The following is a 16,652-nucleotide window of genomic DNA, read 5'->3' on the forward strand; positions in this document are numbered from 1 at the left end:
AGCCTGTTGGCAGTATTACCGCCACTTTAACAGTCACCGCCATGGTCATAACAACCACCTTAAAGTACGTAACATGCAGGTACTCCATCATACTGTAAAATGTTACAGTTATTTCACTTGTTTATTTATATTTTAATAACATTTATTTTAAACAGAAAAAAGAAAGTGATGCACTATGATGATTTATTAGTAGTATCTGTGTATCATGCCGTTTGAGCGCTGAGCACGTATGTTCTCACCAGCACCTTTAATTTTGCAAAATAAGTCTTCTGTTCTGATTAAATGTTATTGTTTTGTTATGAAACTTTGGGTTGCTAATTTTTTTTAATTTAATTTCTTAATTAGGGACCAGTGTTTTTTTGTTTAATGCGTTACTTATTTCAGCACTTGATGGACAATTCATTATTCAAAATCACTTACTTTCATTCCCGGGAGGTGTTACTCTCTTTTCCTATTGTAGCCAGGAGATAGCGGATTAGGCCTTGGATGGAAGGATCTGTTTTAGATGAAAATCTATATTTTTTCTCACAAGATCAGTTGAATAACAAGTAAAAGATTCAAGAAGCAAAGTAAATACAGAGACCACATTCCCAAATAGAAACAGATTGGTCATCTAAATTTTAATAAAAACAATTGTGCATTTATCTGTGGTGGAATTCTGCATGTAGGTTTGGGACGACCCCCTCATCATAATGATAATTTCACACCTACAACAGTCAATTCTCCTGTCTCTGTTCCAGAGCCGTGTGCTTCTTTTTTCCATATAAATGTTTCCATATCGGTCACACGATCAGTGCACTCTTCATTGATGACATCAGAACATAATAATTCATGGTCAAGATGCACATGTAGTTCTCTTAGGAAATGTCAACATTCACGGTATTGACCATTGCTCCATGGTTGACCTGAAAAATTGTGTGTCTCTGTCTTGGTTTGTCCTTTGTATGTCTGCAATACTTAACACAATACCTATTTTTGCCAATTTAGAAAGGGATAGTGTTCACACACAAAACAGAATTTGATTGAATTAGTCCTTTTTACAGTGGTCATTGTGTTAGTTCTTTATGTAGGTTTGTCTTCATCATAATGTGTAAAGATGACTTCTCAAGAACTGCTTCCCTTCCTGCCGAGCTCACAATCTTTAGGAATTACATTTTTATTCAATCTAAACTTAGTGAGTCTCTACTCACTAGGAGGAAACACATTCATGTTTCAGACAACAACTACTTTCCTATCCACACCAGAAACATGTTTCCACTTGCAAAACATGAAAGATAATATGTTGCCAGACAACTCATTTCTGGCTGCTATTAAATTTTACCATGCCAATACATTATTGCTTACACGTAGCTGTAAATCGGTCATCCAAGTATTCCTGTCGTAGTTGACAATATATCCTGTTGAGGTCCTCCAAATGTGAGCTTGAGAAACTCCTGAAACATCTAAAAATCACCCCAAAATAGAGGATGTTTCTATTCACAAAAGTGGTATCGATTGCATACTGGAAGGTGGGAGGGGCAAAGGTGATTTGCTGTTAGATGAATGTACTAGTAGTTTTTGCTGTTGTGATGTCACCGTAATCTTGCTGTATTGATCTTCATTCTGCAGAGGCAGGAGAAGACAGCACTTATATATTTTACATTTTTCATCTTTATCCAACTTCAATATGTAGTGAAATCATGCATTGAAAAGGGAATACAACAAGGCAAGGCACCTTTGTATCGTGAACCCAGCTCAATGACACAGATGCACAGTTACGAGGATATTAGCATTTGTTGCTGGTTGCTGCTTGGTTCAAGATAATGGAGTAAGCTGTCAAAAAAACTAGCACCTAAATCATGCTGTAATATTTACCTTATATTTTCACCTTTGGCGACTTGTTCCCCGGCAAGGTCAGCAATTCGATGGTTGAGCTTATATTAAGAACGCCCTTAGTGTCTGCCTGTGGATTTTCAATGGCCCAAACTTCTTCTATGAGAGAATGTATGGGTATTTTATTACCTCACGGACAGACAGTCAACTTCCACGATTTGAATGAATGTCAAATATGTTAACAGATGACCAGTATGCCAAGCACATTTTTTTTCCTTTTCGTGAAAACACTGCACCCTTAAGCTTATGTAATGAGCATTTAGATGTATTTTATTACCATTGTCAGTGCATGTGATAAAGTGCTTCCAAAGGAAATGTATACATTTATACAACAATTAGGCACGCATATCTAGCTAAAAGAAAAAGTGGCCATGGAGTAGGGGAGTGAGTTTTCTTTATGAATACAGTTTTGTTGTATTATACAGATGAAGGTTTAACAGATAGACTATTGCCTTCAACCTTCAGGTTGAAGAAGGCGGCAACGCCGAAACGCGTCCCTGTAGACGATTAAATTAATGAACTGTGTTCGTGGAGTGCTGTCTTTCTTCTTGAGTGCGGGAGAAATGTGTTGACATAATACGCGTTGGCGTGCGTATCGAGACGAGCACCTTTGATGGTTTGGTGCAGGAAAGGAAACGCTGCTCCTAAGTATTTATTTATATATATATATATATATGGATAAATATATATAAATACATAAACATGATCACAGTCCGTCCATCATCTTGTTGTGGTGATATGTTCGCCCTAAGAGGCCAGGGTATGCCCGGATGTGGGTCCCTTGCCCACGCTGCCACTGGGTTAAAGCTAGCTCGGCTGATGAGGGGTGATACCCCGAAAATGGTCTCAAGATGCTTGTTTCCCGTCCTAGGAGGATCTGGCCTTGCAGTTCAGGTCAAGACTGATTGGCATATGGCTGGGTCCAAACCGGGGTGGCATGTAAGCAAAAGAACAATGGATTTAACCCATAACTGTGACTGGGGTGAGTGTTTCAAAGGTTTCAGCACTCCCTCCATCACCTTGTTGTGTTGCTCAATACATAGACACTTGCATGAAATAACAAAGGCAGCTAGCTAAACAGGACACTTCTACACTAACTAGGCAAAATAAAATGCACATGGTGAAAGGTATTAAAGTCAAGAGATTGCATAGACAAACTTGTTGACATTTCAGCCTTTAACTTTAATATATACATAAGTCAATCCTCTAGAACAACTTCAATAATAGTCTTCTGTAACTGAAATGAAATAAAAAAAATAAAAAAAATAATCAATATGGTAAAACAAGACAGCTGACCAGATAAAAGTAAGCTACTGGACCCAACAAACTTCACCAAAAGTGTCAGAAATAGAAAATGTGATAAACCACAAGCATGTAGGATGAATTCAACTCATGTTCAAAGCAATAGGAAATTGTAGTGCTAGCCCAAGTCCAGTAAAAATTACACCTCACCATAGTAGTAAAGCAAAAATCTCTAGTAAGCAATCTTTAAAAAGAAATTGCACAGAACATCAACTTAGATATGTACCTCAAGGTACACATCAAAGAATGATCATAAAATGCATAGTGATTTAGTTATTATCTCAAGTATACTGGGAAGCGTGGCTGAACACCGATGGAGTAAGGCAGAAACTCTGTCACTCCTGGCTGCCCGATCCTATCTGGTGCCATCGTACCATGAAACTGAGCTGAGTTGACCCTTATGCCACTAGTGTAAGCGCAGCTGGCCCTTAGCAAGAGATGGTGATAAAAAGGGGCCGCTGGCTGTGAGATGGGGGGGGAAATCGAGAGCCATGTGGCTGAACACACAAAATCTCCAAGGATCTCATACTGTGCGGCAATGACAGGAACGGAGATTGGCCACAGTTGGGGCTGCATGTAGTGGGATAGGTTGTGCTATACTGCCCCTATTGAGTGGTGGCTCAGCTGAGTCCTGGTCCTCAGAGGGCATGGCCCAACCCCTTTGCCGGGAGTCATCTAGCAGGGCTGGCCATGTAAATTAAGCTGATCTGACTGTCTGAGTCACAGCTGGCATAGTAGGGTCTGTACAGTAAGGCATGCCCGTCCTGAAAGATAGGAGATTTGGAAGGTGCTAAAAGGATTCCTGGCGCACCCCCTGAACAACAGGCTCCATTTAAGTCTGCAACTTATATACCCTGGTACCCACAAGTTATGTGAGGGGGGGGGAAGGTGGAAGAGCGCGTGGGCCCGGGTTGGAACTCAGTCATGGGCACCTAGCATGGTGTATTAGGTGTATATGACTGCTATCTGGACAGATCTGCATAGGAGTGCCCTATGGGTCCCTGATACATGTCTGGAGGACCCACCCCCGGTGTAACTTCCCTAGAGCGAACAGTGCAGAATTTGGGATGAGAACCCACTCAATGTTCACCAGACCCCCACGCACATGAACTGAACTGGGCCCACGGTGAACCTTTTCCCTGGAAAGAGCTTCTCTGAGGGCCTCAGCTCTGACCTTAGCTGACATCACTGCCTCATCCATTTCAACCAAAACTTCAAAGACAAGCCTCTTCTGTATTGGCTCTAGAGGTCTGGACTCCTTCTTTTGTTCTGATGGACATGGGCTGTCCCAGGTTCAGGGATGACCTGGCATATGAGAAGCCCTGAAAAGTATGACTGGGGTTGAGTCCCTGGCGTGGACAGCTTCCCAGTTGAATTCTATGCAGCCTATGCAGAACCACTGGCACCTAAGCTAGTGGAGATGTACAGGGTAGTGCGGGATCAGGGTCATTTGTCAAATGCCACACAAACAGAGTTAGTGATGCCATGACACCCCACCATGACAGAAAAGCCCGACAAGTCCTGTGGATGGGACAATTGCTGAATGGGACAATGGCCGTTGTGGCCTACAGACAATCGAGGAGACTGGGGCAGGATCTCCCTCCAACATGATGTGTAAGCCAAGTCCTTGCTGCCAAATGTGACTTGAAGAGTAAGTGGAGTGACTAGAGACAAACTGGGGCTATTGTCGAGATCCACTGGTTCCTCGGAGCCATAGTGCTGAGATAGAACGGTAGCCTCTGCAATGAGCTGGGGTGTTTCTTACAGCTTCTGAGATTACTGAGTCAGTAGAAACTCCTATTCTTTGTTCAGTGGTCCACCCCTGCTCAGTTTGAGATGCAGTTAGCTGGACCTGATCCTCTGATTTACAATTCCAACTGCCGAGAGCTGTCACGGGCAAATTCTCCAGAAAGGAAAAGGTGGCCGCCATGTCGCAATCCGTGGGACTGGAGACACCAATGGGAGCGATGAGTTTGCGAATGTTCAGAGATACTTCAAATGAGGGGTTACAATGGATGTCATTCTGCAGGCAATTAAAGACTCCTGGGAGGCCCTAGAGTTAAAAATGGACAAAGTAGTAGCACACAAGGGGATTCTCTCGGACGATCAGAGGCACTTGAAAGGGTCTCTACAGCGGAACGTATCCTACTGGATGTGCCCTCTTAAAGGGGTGCTTACGAAGTCAAGAACAAAGTCAAGTCCCTGGAATATAGGGCACAGCAGAACAATATCCACCTCATAGGATTGCTTGAATGCTCCGGGGGGCCAAGTATGCTGTTATTCCTTTAATGTTGGCTGAGGGAAATAGTAGCACCAGAGGGCCTTTCCCCATTCTTTTCTCTAGAGAGGGCACACCAAGTAAGTGAGTCACTGCTGCATGGCACAGTCTCTCGCCCTGTGGTGGCCGAACTGCTTCACTAAAAAGACAGAAGCTATATATTACAGCAGGCCAGAAGAAGAGGTGACCTGAAGGTGGAAAACAGTAGGATCATGATTTTTTCATACTTTACCCATGAGGTCCAAAAACAACAGCCCACCTTCTTAGATGCTAAACATCACCTACACCAGATGGGAATACAATATGAGATGCTATTCCCTGCCAGGCTGCAAGTAGTCATGGATTCTGGGATGCAGTTTTTCTGCACCCCACAAGAAGTATGGGACTGGATAGACCAGAGACCTGCTGCTGTAACTGCCCCAGGTCAGCTGAGCTAGAAGTCCACATGGACTAAATCACAACAGCGTGTATGGTGGCACAGCAAGATGGCCACTTCAGAGGCCCAGCAAGAGCAATTAAGAGCAGTGGAGATTGTGGCAATGCTGGGTGGAGCTAGTGTGCATCCTTTGTCCACAGCAGGAGGTGATAATGTCACAAACGTGGACTCCGAACAAGATTCACACTTGACACTGGACTCAAATATTGTATTGCCTGAGATGACACCACAAGCAGCAGATTACTTAATCTGACTGGAATTAAGCATCCCCACACTCGAGTCTGACAAAGTTGAAAATCCTTTGGATTTCTATCCATTTGCGGAACTTTGACCAACGATGGGTCCCTCAGTTGCCTGATTTGCCTACACTCACCGCTTAGCATGGTGGTTTGGCTCACCAGAAGCGTTTCAGGTGGTACATACACTATTGAGAAGTACACAGATGGATGGCATATGTGTGATTGTTTTTGTGTTGATTGTTTGGATGGGGGATGTTATGTTCTTGCCTAGGGATCTGGGAGTTGAGTTTATTGCTGTATGAGCTCTGTGAGTGGGGTGCATGAATTCTGCTTTTGGGATTGGGAAAATCACGTGAGGGGTGGCAGAAACCCATTTGTAGGGTGTTTGGAGAAGGGGCTGTTTGTTTTGGAATGGCTGCTGCAGTGAGTTCAAAAGGTCTTGTCCTGGAATGTCCGAGGGCTGAACAATATGTCCAAAAGAGATAGAATCTTCTCTTATCTCAAATGGCGGGGAATTCATATTGCTGTCTTACAGGAAACTCACCTCACATATAAAGAAGGAGAAGCACTTCATAAGTGCTGGTGTTGGCAGGCTTCCTATACAACATATTACGTCTTTGCCAGCAGGGACCTTAAATGGCTGTGCCCCAGGGTACCCTTCCAGTATCAGGAGAACTGGTAGATCCGACTGGACTATATTTGGTGGTGTCAAGGAGACTGGTGGGGCAGCGTGTGGTGATCATCAATGTATATGCCCCAAACGTAGATCAATTGAGCTTTCTTGATGAGTTGTCCAGTTGCACCTTACTTGATGCACTCTGTGCTACTAGCGGGCGACTTTAACTGTGTGGATAACCCCACTAGGGCCAGTCACACCCGCTGCTGTGAGATTTACCAGTTGCTAAGACGGCTCCTGGGTTTGCAAGATGGGAAGCACATTGGGCCTTATGGACTCCTAGTGACTCCTCTACTTGACATCTAGGGACTATTCATTTGTATTTTGTTTACATGAGCTTCACGTGTGCCTTGAAGTCTTCCTATGCTCTACAGAGATCCATGGAATGGTACGAGATATTGAATATTTGACAAGAGCATTCTCAGATCATAATCTGGTGTTGCTGTCTCTAGACTTCGAGAGGATGTGCCCCACTATCCCCTTCTGGCATCTGAAGGTTGAGGTGTTGGCGGGCCTGGTCTTTCAGAACTTGTTCAGGGAAAGCATTAGGGAATAATGTAAGAATAATCATGGGGACAACAACCACACCACAACCTGAATGGGGTACTTTTAAATCAGTAATCCGGATAAAATGTATAGCAGAAGTGGTGGGGGTGCACTGTACCCCACTGCTGGAAGTAAAAGCTCAGGAGGGGGGTTAAGAGACATACAAAGGAGAAGGCTGGGGAATCCAGACATGCAGCACACATTAATAGAGGCTAAAGAACTCCTAGCGAGCCACATGGAGAAAATCCTTTGTTTTGATATCCATGAGGTGGATGCTTTCTCGGAGCCCTGCGCACCAACCGAAGTTTACACACAAGAAGGCATTCAATTTAGGGAGTGCTATAACATAGCTGTAAATATGGGAAGCCCTGAAAAGTATGGCCTGAGGGGTGAGTTCCTTCACCGACGGCCTCCCAATTGAATTCTATGCAGCCTATGCAGAACCACTGGCACCTAAGCTAGTGGAGATGTACAAGGCAGAGCATGATCAGGGCCATTTGCCAAATTATGCATGTACAGCGTTAGTGATCCTATTGTTGATGCCTTAACTCCCCCGTACGACAGAAAATATTGATGTTGAATGTCGATTATAATATCCTAAGTCGAGAACTGGCATCTAGGCTCTTGTTGCATATGACAAAATTGGTGCATCCAGACCAGACAGGCTTTTTACTAGATAAAGCACTGCAATTGACATTAAGCAGCTCTTAGCACTAATGAGGGATGACTCTTATAACAAGCAACCATCAGTGGGTCTTGTGGTGGACATTAAAAAATCCTTTGATGTCTTAGAGTGGAAATTCCTGTACAAAGTAATGCAAAAATTACAGCTGGGGGATGGCTTTATCAGGTTGACTAGGCTGTTGTATACTAAACCTATAGACTGGGTTAAGATATGAGGCACAATATCAGAGGAATACAAAGTGGGATGTTGTACGTGGTAGGGATGCCCATTACCCTGTTGCTGTTAGTGTTGGTGCTGGAGCCTTTACTGTGCAGCGCAAGGGCAGGGCAGCACTATTGTGTCCTGGGGGTCTAGGATACTATGCACCACTGTATATGCTGACAGCCTGCTGCTGTTCCTGCAAGACACCGCTGCGGGCTTTGATGGAGCAATAAGACTATTAGAGCATTTCTGGGCACTTTCAGGGCTGGCGCTAAACTGGATGAAATCCAAGATGTTTCTGATGAGTGCAGGATTGCCTCCGCCTGTGGGCCTTGGTGTCCAGTTATGGTAGCCTCACTGCATGTGGTATTTAGGAGTGAAAATATACCATAATACATGTGACTTGCTGGAAGGAAATGTAGGGACTGCAATCTGATCCCTCTATTCCAGCATAGAGTTTCGGAAAACTTTACCCCTAACGGTCGAGGGCCTCATTGAGCTCATTAAGACGGTTACACTCCCAGGCTTTAATATTTCTTTGTGGTTCTACCACTGCTGGTACCAGGAGGGACCTTTAGAGAACTGGAGTCACTCCTTATTGCCCTTATTGCAGGATTCCATTAGCAAAACTGGAGAGACCGGTTACGGATGGAAGATTGTCAGTCTGTCAGGAACACAGTAGAAGGAGCCAAAACTTACTTGTGCAAAGGACCAAAAAGCCAGAGATTGACAAGAGCCCAGTGATATCTGCATTGGAGGCATGGTAGGCCATCCACAAAACTGCTGCTGACACACAATCGCTCAATGAAGAAGATGTCACACTTTAATGGACTTCTGAGGCACTGATAGCGTCTCTGCTATCAGCATACTTTTCTAGTCAGTAAGAACGCTACTCAGTCAAGTCACAGACAGCTAATATATTCAAGAGTAGTGTCTCATCTTCATTTGTACAACAAGTATTTCAGTTTTTTCAGCAGTCATTTGTTAGAGTGATGAGTTCAGCATTTCTTTTTCATCATGAAGGTCAGATAAGAGATACCTTTTCCAAAGTTGTATTTCCGGATTGAGAGTAACACTTTCTCCGTTAGGAAATTACTTTCTCAGAGAATCCTCGTGACACTAAACGTATTTATTGTGGATAAAAATGAAAACAGAAAATCTATATAACTCATCTATGCATATATCTACAAATATATTTATTCAAGTACAACTAAAAAACTATTAGAAATGTTCACAATGGAGCCAACTCCACTCACTCAATCTAATTCTATAACCGCCACATAAGATGCACTGTTACACTATTTATTTTATATTGTTCTGAGAAAACAAAACTCTTTTCTATTTACTCAACAAAGTATTTGTTAAGAGAGGTGCACAAGTCTTGCTCCTTAGGGTTATGAAGTAATGATGTACTTAACATCAAGTAATAATTTAGTGATATTTAGATTAAGAATTAGAAGTGTGATTTGCAAGTTTGTACTTGCCTTCCCTTATAGGTAGCTGACATCCATATCTTCAGGCAAATACGAAGAATAGAAGCAAAGATTCCCTTTCTAGACAGTCTCCCTTGTTTCTCTATCCACTTCCCCTCTACCCTCGTTGATATATCACACTGGCATTTAATCAGAGGGTCGGTGTGGGCATTAGTGGAAGGGCGTTTGGCCCCTACCAGGGACGGTTTGAAAGAATTTAAAGTACTAAAGCAATGTTGCCAAAGATGTCTGCAAAAAACTGTACCTGAAGCCCATATTCTGCAGAGCTTCCACTATTCATCCTGAAAGTACTGATCCACGGTGGGAGCTGGAGTGGGCTCACAGAGTGGGTGAAAACTGGCATCACCTGGGTGGGATATTTGTTCCGAGTTGAGGGTGTTGATCCATTTGAGGAACTAAAAGAAGAATTTGGTACTTCACAGGTCACTTCCTGTTGCACAGAGTGGTAGTGGTGACCTTGCAGACGGTCTAGCAAACTCAACCACACACCAGAGCAGTCATCATATTTGTATGACTCCCAGAAAACAAAGGGTGGTCTCCTCTTTCTATAGGGCCCTAAGTGCCGATATGATGAAGACCATAGATAGGCTCTGGGAGCAGTTGAAGGAGGACTTACATACTCAGATGCCAGAGGGAGACTGGGTGAAGATACTGGAAAATACCCCAGAAGTGTTGAGAACTGCCTTCTTTAAGCTAATACATTTCTATATCCTTCAAAGAGAGTATCTCACTCCGGGCAGGATAAATACATTTTTTCCTGGAGCAGGAGCCACTTGCCCAAAATGCGGAGAATCTGGAGCAGATGTCCACCATATGGTGCCTCCTTGACTGAGTACTGGGAGGGGTCACGTCCCATGTGACTAACACTCAGAGAGAGGTCCCATGCTCACCAGGGCTGTGTCTGTTGCACTGATTCACACACACGACCAAAACTAAAGTCACTAGCATCTTTGTAGACCTGGCGATGGTCCTGGCAAAGCGAAAGATCATCCAAATTTGGAAAACTAGACCGGGGCTAAGGGAACACACATTGTGCAGGGACCTAGAGTTAAGGGCTACTTATGAAAGTGCAGTGCTATTCCCAGAGGGTAGGAGAGGCTGCGGCTCTGTGGAGGTGGCTCATGTGTGTGAGGGCTTGGTGGAATGTATGAAATGACCTGATCCTGCCATAGCAAGGCCATCCCCAGAGGGGAGTGTGCATACATAAGACTGAGAAGCCCAAGGGCCTTGAGCTTCTCACTCTGCCTAACACACCTGTGTGATTGGATCTGTGAGTGTTTAGAAGATCTGCTGACCCTCACTCCCAAACCGATGAACAACTGACTGACTCATGAAACTGTTCCCTGATGCAGCTCAGAAGAGGGGGGGAAAGAGCGCATTGAGATGTTGTGGTTACAATTAATTGTATATTAGTAGGAACTGAACAGTTGTGTTGACTGTAATTTACTAATTACCTATCTCTGTGATTAAAATCAATACAAATCTGTTTAAAAGAAAAAGCATGCTTGCAATCATTACTCAATTGATCAGTTGTATATATTTAGAAACCAATTAAACTAAATTAGCCCTAACCTTCCATCTATCTCCACTTATGCTAGCACGCTAGGTAATGAACAACAAGTAATAAATGATTACAATTAATACCACAAATTTGCTGACACTATTGACAAAGCATGTCATTTTACCACAATATTCTCATCCTTATTGATGGTTTCAGCTTATCAAATCCACTGTTTTTCTTGAAGGTCAAAGTTTCAGGCACATTCTTTCTGCTTGTTCTCGTTTTCACTACATCACCATATCAACAACCATACATTTAAAGCTAGAAGAAGAGAGGTTAGCTTGAGTAAAGTGTTCTTTCAAAGGTGAGTCAAAGGCTTGGTGCCTAAATCTCATTTGGTGCAGTTAGTTTTGTTTACTTGTTGTGTGGTTTTGCTGAAATCCACAAGGGTTTTCAGTGCAGTGACATTCCGTGACATATGATTCAGAAACCAGTTTTTACCTTGATTTACAAAGTGCTTGGTGTTCATAGACCTGGAACAAGCATTTCACTGGTTCCATTTTTAATGCCCTGTAACCGTGGTTAGTCCTCATATCTTAGTTAAGGTTGTCCTAGGAGAAGGTTCAACATAGGCATAGAGTAATGATTCTCTAAGGTTATGTGCAGTTTTTCTAGGTTTCTTGATAAGAATAGTGCAGATTTCCTATTGTCACTCTTGCCTAGTGCTTTTATGTGACGTACTTGTGAATAATTTGTAGTAATACAATGTGGAATACCCCCTCCCTACAGCTACCTTCGGAATCCCTCACAGTGCGGTCTTCCAGGAACAGGAACTGTTATAGGACATAGGGAAAAAAAAAAAAAAAAGGAATGACATTACAGGAAAGGGGGGCGAGATAGGGGCAAGTGAAAATGCACCACCAACACTAAAAAGGGACTTCTATTTCCCTGTGCAGGGGGTTGGAGCAAGGACAATAAAAGAAAAGACAGACAAAAACAAGGTAGTGAAGCCTTGTAAGGAGCAGCACTTCAAGGTGGAGAAAAATGCTGAAGGGACAAGTCAAGAGAGCATCCTTGCAGAAGAGGAGTTTGCATGTCAGGACGCCGTGGATTGTGATGCCGGGGCAAGCACAACTGACCAAGTCAAGGACTCCAAGGAGTGGTGGACACTGCCAGAAGATGCCTGCAAGCCGGCCACAACTCAGGAGAGTTGTGACAGTGCAGTGAGGGGCTTGCTAAGGGAGTGCATGTTGTCAACAGTGGGGATTGTATCCACTGTACTGTGTGAGGGGTGGTGGGGAGCATGGGTGCTGCCTTGTCTGTTGGGTTCCTTTGTATATATGTTTTGGTACTCTTGTATGCTGATATAAAGTTCAAGGCTAATGGACCTATGATTATTTTTCCTTTGTTTTTCACGTTTTGTTCAATCCCTGCTCCTAGTTGGCGGTTGGGTGTACTCCTTAAAAAACATAACACAAGATCATGGTAGGAAGTACTAAGGGTAGTTGTCACATCTGTTTGCTTATGGTCCTGATAAAATCGTAAGACCCCTGGAAGTCAGTAGTTGAACAACTCTGACCCTGGGTAGGTGCTCTCAACAATACGCGGCAGAGCATGGTGTCACAGGAGTTATAGTGAAGGAACTCTAACTACGTAGTGAAGATAAGATACTTACTGCCTCCTTTCCTATTTCCACTGATAGTACTGGGGCGACAACCTTCTCAGAAGTCCTTTGGAGAAGGGGAGAAAAGTAAACCAATTTGAGTTGTTACCCGATACCAGCTTGAAGGAACAACCTTATTTCAGACATGTACTTTTATGTTGAATGATGCTAATAAAATATCACAATTAGTAAACCCAATCAGCCTCCAAAGCCAGATGTCCGCCCATCCCTCCCACATGCCATATTTCCTGTATGGGCATGATTACTCTGCACCTTAAAGGAGGAGTTTGTATAATTCTTTACACTGACTCTTTTGATATTTTCTAGGATTAGTTGGTCTGAAAAAAAAAAGTATTGCTGGTTTAAGACCTTCTAATTATGGTTATGTTATAGGAAAGTCTAGGACAAATTATTAAAGCTTACTATTCTTGAAAAAAATCTATGTATTTTGATGTATAATATAAAAATAAAATAATTAGAAAAACAGCTTTTTAACCACAGCACATAAACTATTACAGCATCTGAAATCATCAAATTAAATGTGTACCAAGTAATTAATTAATTTAAATGTATAAATACATTTGAAGCAGTAATTTAAAAAACAAGCCGTACTAGCATTTTTATTTTCATTTAATATGTATTGAAATTTGTTTAAAGTTATGGGTTGCATTCATATATTTTAATAAAGCTTTCAATTATTTTTTAATGAGGGTTACTGCTACATTTTAAAATAAATTAAACATTAAAAATTATATATCAACATATTAACATAAAGGTAGATGGATAGATAGATAGATAGATACACCCCTGGGGGTTGTTTTTTCATTTCCCTGTCTCCACTTTTTTTATGTGTGTGTTGCAGTATCAGTGATTTTCCATGTGAGGTGCTTGATGTACCCCAGAGCTGGGCTGCAGTACATTTGAGTTTGTTTTCACAACTCTAGCTGCAGTAACTTTAGAAGTGTAGTTTGAGAATAACAATGGCCTTTTTCTTTTCCTCAGGTGTGCTTGCATTAGCGTTCACTTTCCCACATTCCTCATGAAATTACCCTTCCCCTTTCAGATTTGGTATTAGATATTCTAAATTTTCACACCACTTCCCATCTCACAATTACAACTAAGTACTAAACTAACATGTGTAGAGATCTCTGCATTGAAAAGACAGAAGAAGAGGAGACAGAGATCTCCACCCATATGTTTGTAAATTGCACTTCGCAGTAAGCAGTGCAACTGTACTACTACTTTACGTACCACAAAATGCAATTTGTGAATTGGCCTACAGCTTGTAGATTGACCACAGCTCCATATCGCTTTTGTCAGAAGGTTGGTGTGCACAACAATCTTCTCAATTTCTGTCATAACCAATGCTTGCATTTATCTTTTCATAACAAGAGTGTAAAAATATATCAAATGTGGTCAAGCTTTTAAAACTCCTCACACACATTGTAAGAAAGCGGGTTATTTGAGGTGGGTGACTATTCAACTCAAGAAATAATCACAACCCTTGTCAGGATGCACTTTCAAAGGCACTAAATTAACATGAGCACTACCCCTAGAAGCTATGCCACAAAGCAGACAGGGATTACTTAGGGCAATATGTGAAGAATTTATGCAGTCACAAAACAGTAACAAAGTTAAAATACAAAACACAAAAAATCCCAAACAGAATTAGAAAGAATTTGGAAATATTTAATAAACAAGATGACACTAAAATGACAAAATTCCAATAAGGAAATAAGATACTTTCTTTGAACATGTTAAGTACACATAGGACCAAAAGGCACAAAACTACAATGATAGAATAGTAGCAGTAGACTGGGACCTAAGCACGATTTGAGGGTGACCAAGATGGAGCTTGGTTCAGATAAGCCTCTCCTTATATTCCTCAGGTCCTGCTAGTGTTTTAACATATGTGAATGAATGTGCTACATGTATGCCTGCCACTTCTAGACATGTCCTAACAAACAATGGAGATGTTTCCGAAGTCAACCCTACCCACTTTGGGTATTTTATAAGGATGCCTAAAGTCTTACGCCATGCTAAACTTGAGTTCCCAGGGCTGGAGATGTGTGAGGGGAGTATATCATGGTAATCTGAGCATATCTGACACTAAAATACAGTTTGAATCAGCCAGTGTACAAATACTAAACTCAGAAACAGAGGTCTGGTGGGGCAAAAGCAGAGTCCTGTAGTAACCAGACAGTGGATTCACAAGAATTGTCTTGGCATCCTGTTCTCTTCCATTCACAAGTGTGCTCCAAGGGTAATCTGTAAACCCAGCAGACCTGTCAAGCAGCATTGGACACTCAAGCAGAATTTGGCACTGTAGTGTCAAAAAGAGGCCTATAGCTTCCACTGTGCACATTCTCTGGAGTTCATCTTTGCCTAGTCTGGTCAGCCTATTGTTTGCTGCTGGAGGGAATTTCATACCTAGTCACGACTATTCACACCCATTTCACACCTGGCTGGGAGAAGCTAGAAGCCAATGCAAATTGGCCGCAAGGAAAAGGTAACTTTTTAAAAGGTAGTTTTCCTTAATATTTATTCAACTCTGACTTCATCACGGACTTCATCATTACATTGAATTTTTAATAGCTATTAAAATAGTTGATTCATTATATTTCTAGCTGGTCCCACTCCCAAGATACAGTATTAGTGTTTTAATCTGTACTCTGATTTTCCAAATCTGGCAACAAGGCCTGCAGTGATGTAAATATATTTTGGGTGATAGACACTAATACATACATAATACCATTACATTTCTACATGGCTACTTTTAACTACCATGTCCCTGAACTGTGGACTACAAGGCCTTCATAGGGATGACTTATTAGTTTTTAAAAGGGAGGTGATTACTTGCCAAACTGGTTAATTTTGACAGAACAGATTACAATTTTACCCTGCTTTGGTAATTCTACAATGGTAGATCTGAGGCCATGCTTACTCTGACACTGCGGCCAATGGCACAATAGGTAATGAAGTCCACTAGTAGCATTTAACATCCAGGCTCCTGGTACTCTTTGTACCACATACTATGGACTTATAGGCAGCTGAAATATAATATTTAGGAGTATGCCAATTATTTTCCATGTTTAACGAGGGAGAGCAGGCACTTCAATCCTGATAACCATGGGTAAATTACACAGAGTTCAGAAGCCAGCAAAAATATAGGTCCCAGCAAAAGATGAAAAATCCTGGTAGCCCAGCAGACACCATCAAGTCAGTTCACAACGAAGACCCAGTTCACCTCAACAGCCAAACGTAGTTCTAATCCCTGGCCAGTCTCCTCTACAAGACTCCATCTCACCTGCATCCCCCACATCTGCTGAGCCAGTGCCAGAGGCTAAGCCTTCTTCTACCTCTCTTCCAAAGCCTGGAAAAAAACTCCTCCACCATATCTGAGCCTCCAGGTCCGTCGTTAAATACAAGAAGAAACTGAAGGCCTGGGTCTTCCACTAGGCCCCAGACATGCCTGTACCGCCCCTACACGGTCTACAAGATAGCTTTCTGGGTGATAACATAACATAACTGCCTTCCACTTGGAATAAATGGTAACCACAAGTACCAGGAGTCCCTCTCCTTCCACCAAGTCAAGGCAATTGGGAGACTTTAAGCATAACACGTTGGCCAATTTCATTATAGAAATCTGCCAGTCTATGATTTTGACATAATGGTCTTTATCTGCTGTGATAGGGCTTTTTTTGTCTTTTGATGTTTCAAAGTGAATCTATTTCTGAGAAGGTGGAGTTTCTTGCAAGTC

At 42.3% G+C, this 16,652-nt stretch overlaps 1 long non-coding RNA gene across 1 annotated transcript; it reads right to left on the bottom strand.

Annotated features, from left to right (window-relative positions):
• Positions 1-652: 652 nt before the first annotated feature.
• On the bottom strand, positions 653-12,961 carry LOC138283219 (uncharacterized). The gene is made up of 3 exons (XR_011201135.1): positions 12,905-12,961; positions 1,855-1,971; positions 653-1,602 (listed from the first exon to the last, which is right to left on the bottom strand). It is a non-coding gene; the product is annotated as an uncharacterized lncRNA (long non-coding RNA).
• Between the last annotated feature and the right edge of the window lie 3,691 nt (positions 12,962-16,652).

This window comes from Pleurodeles waltl, chromosome 3_1 (genome assembly GCF_031143425.1).
Source record: "Pleurodeles waltl isolate 20211129_DDA chromosome 3_1, aPleWal1.hap1.20221129, whole genome shotgun sequence".
NCBI classification, from domain to species: Eukaryota; Metazoa; Chordata; class Amphibia; order Caudata; family Salamandridae; genus Pleurodeles; species Pleurodeles waltl.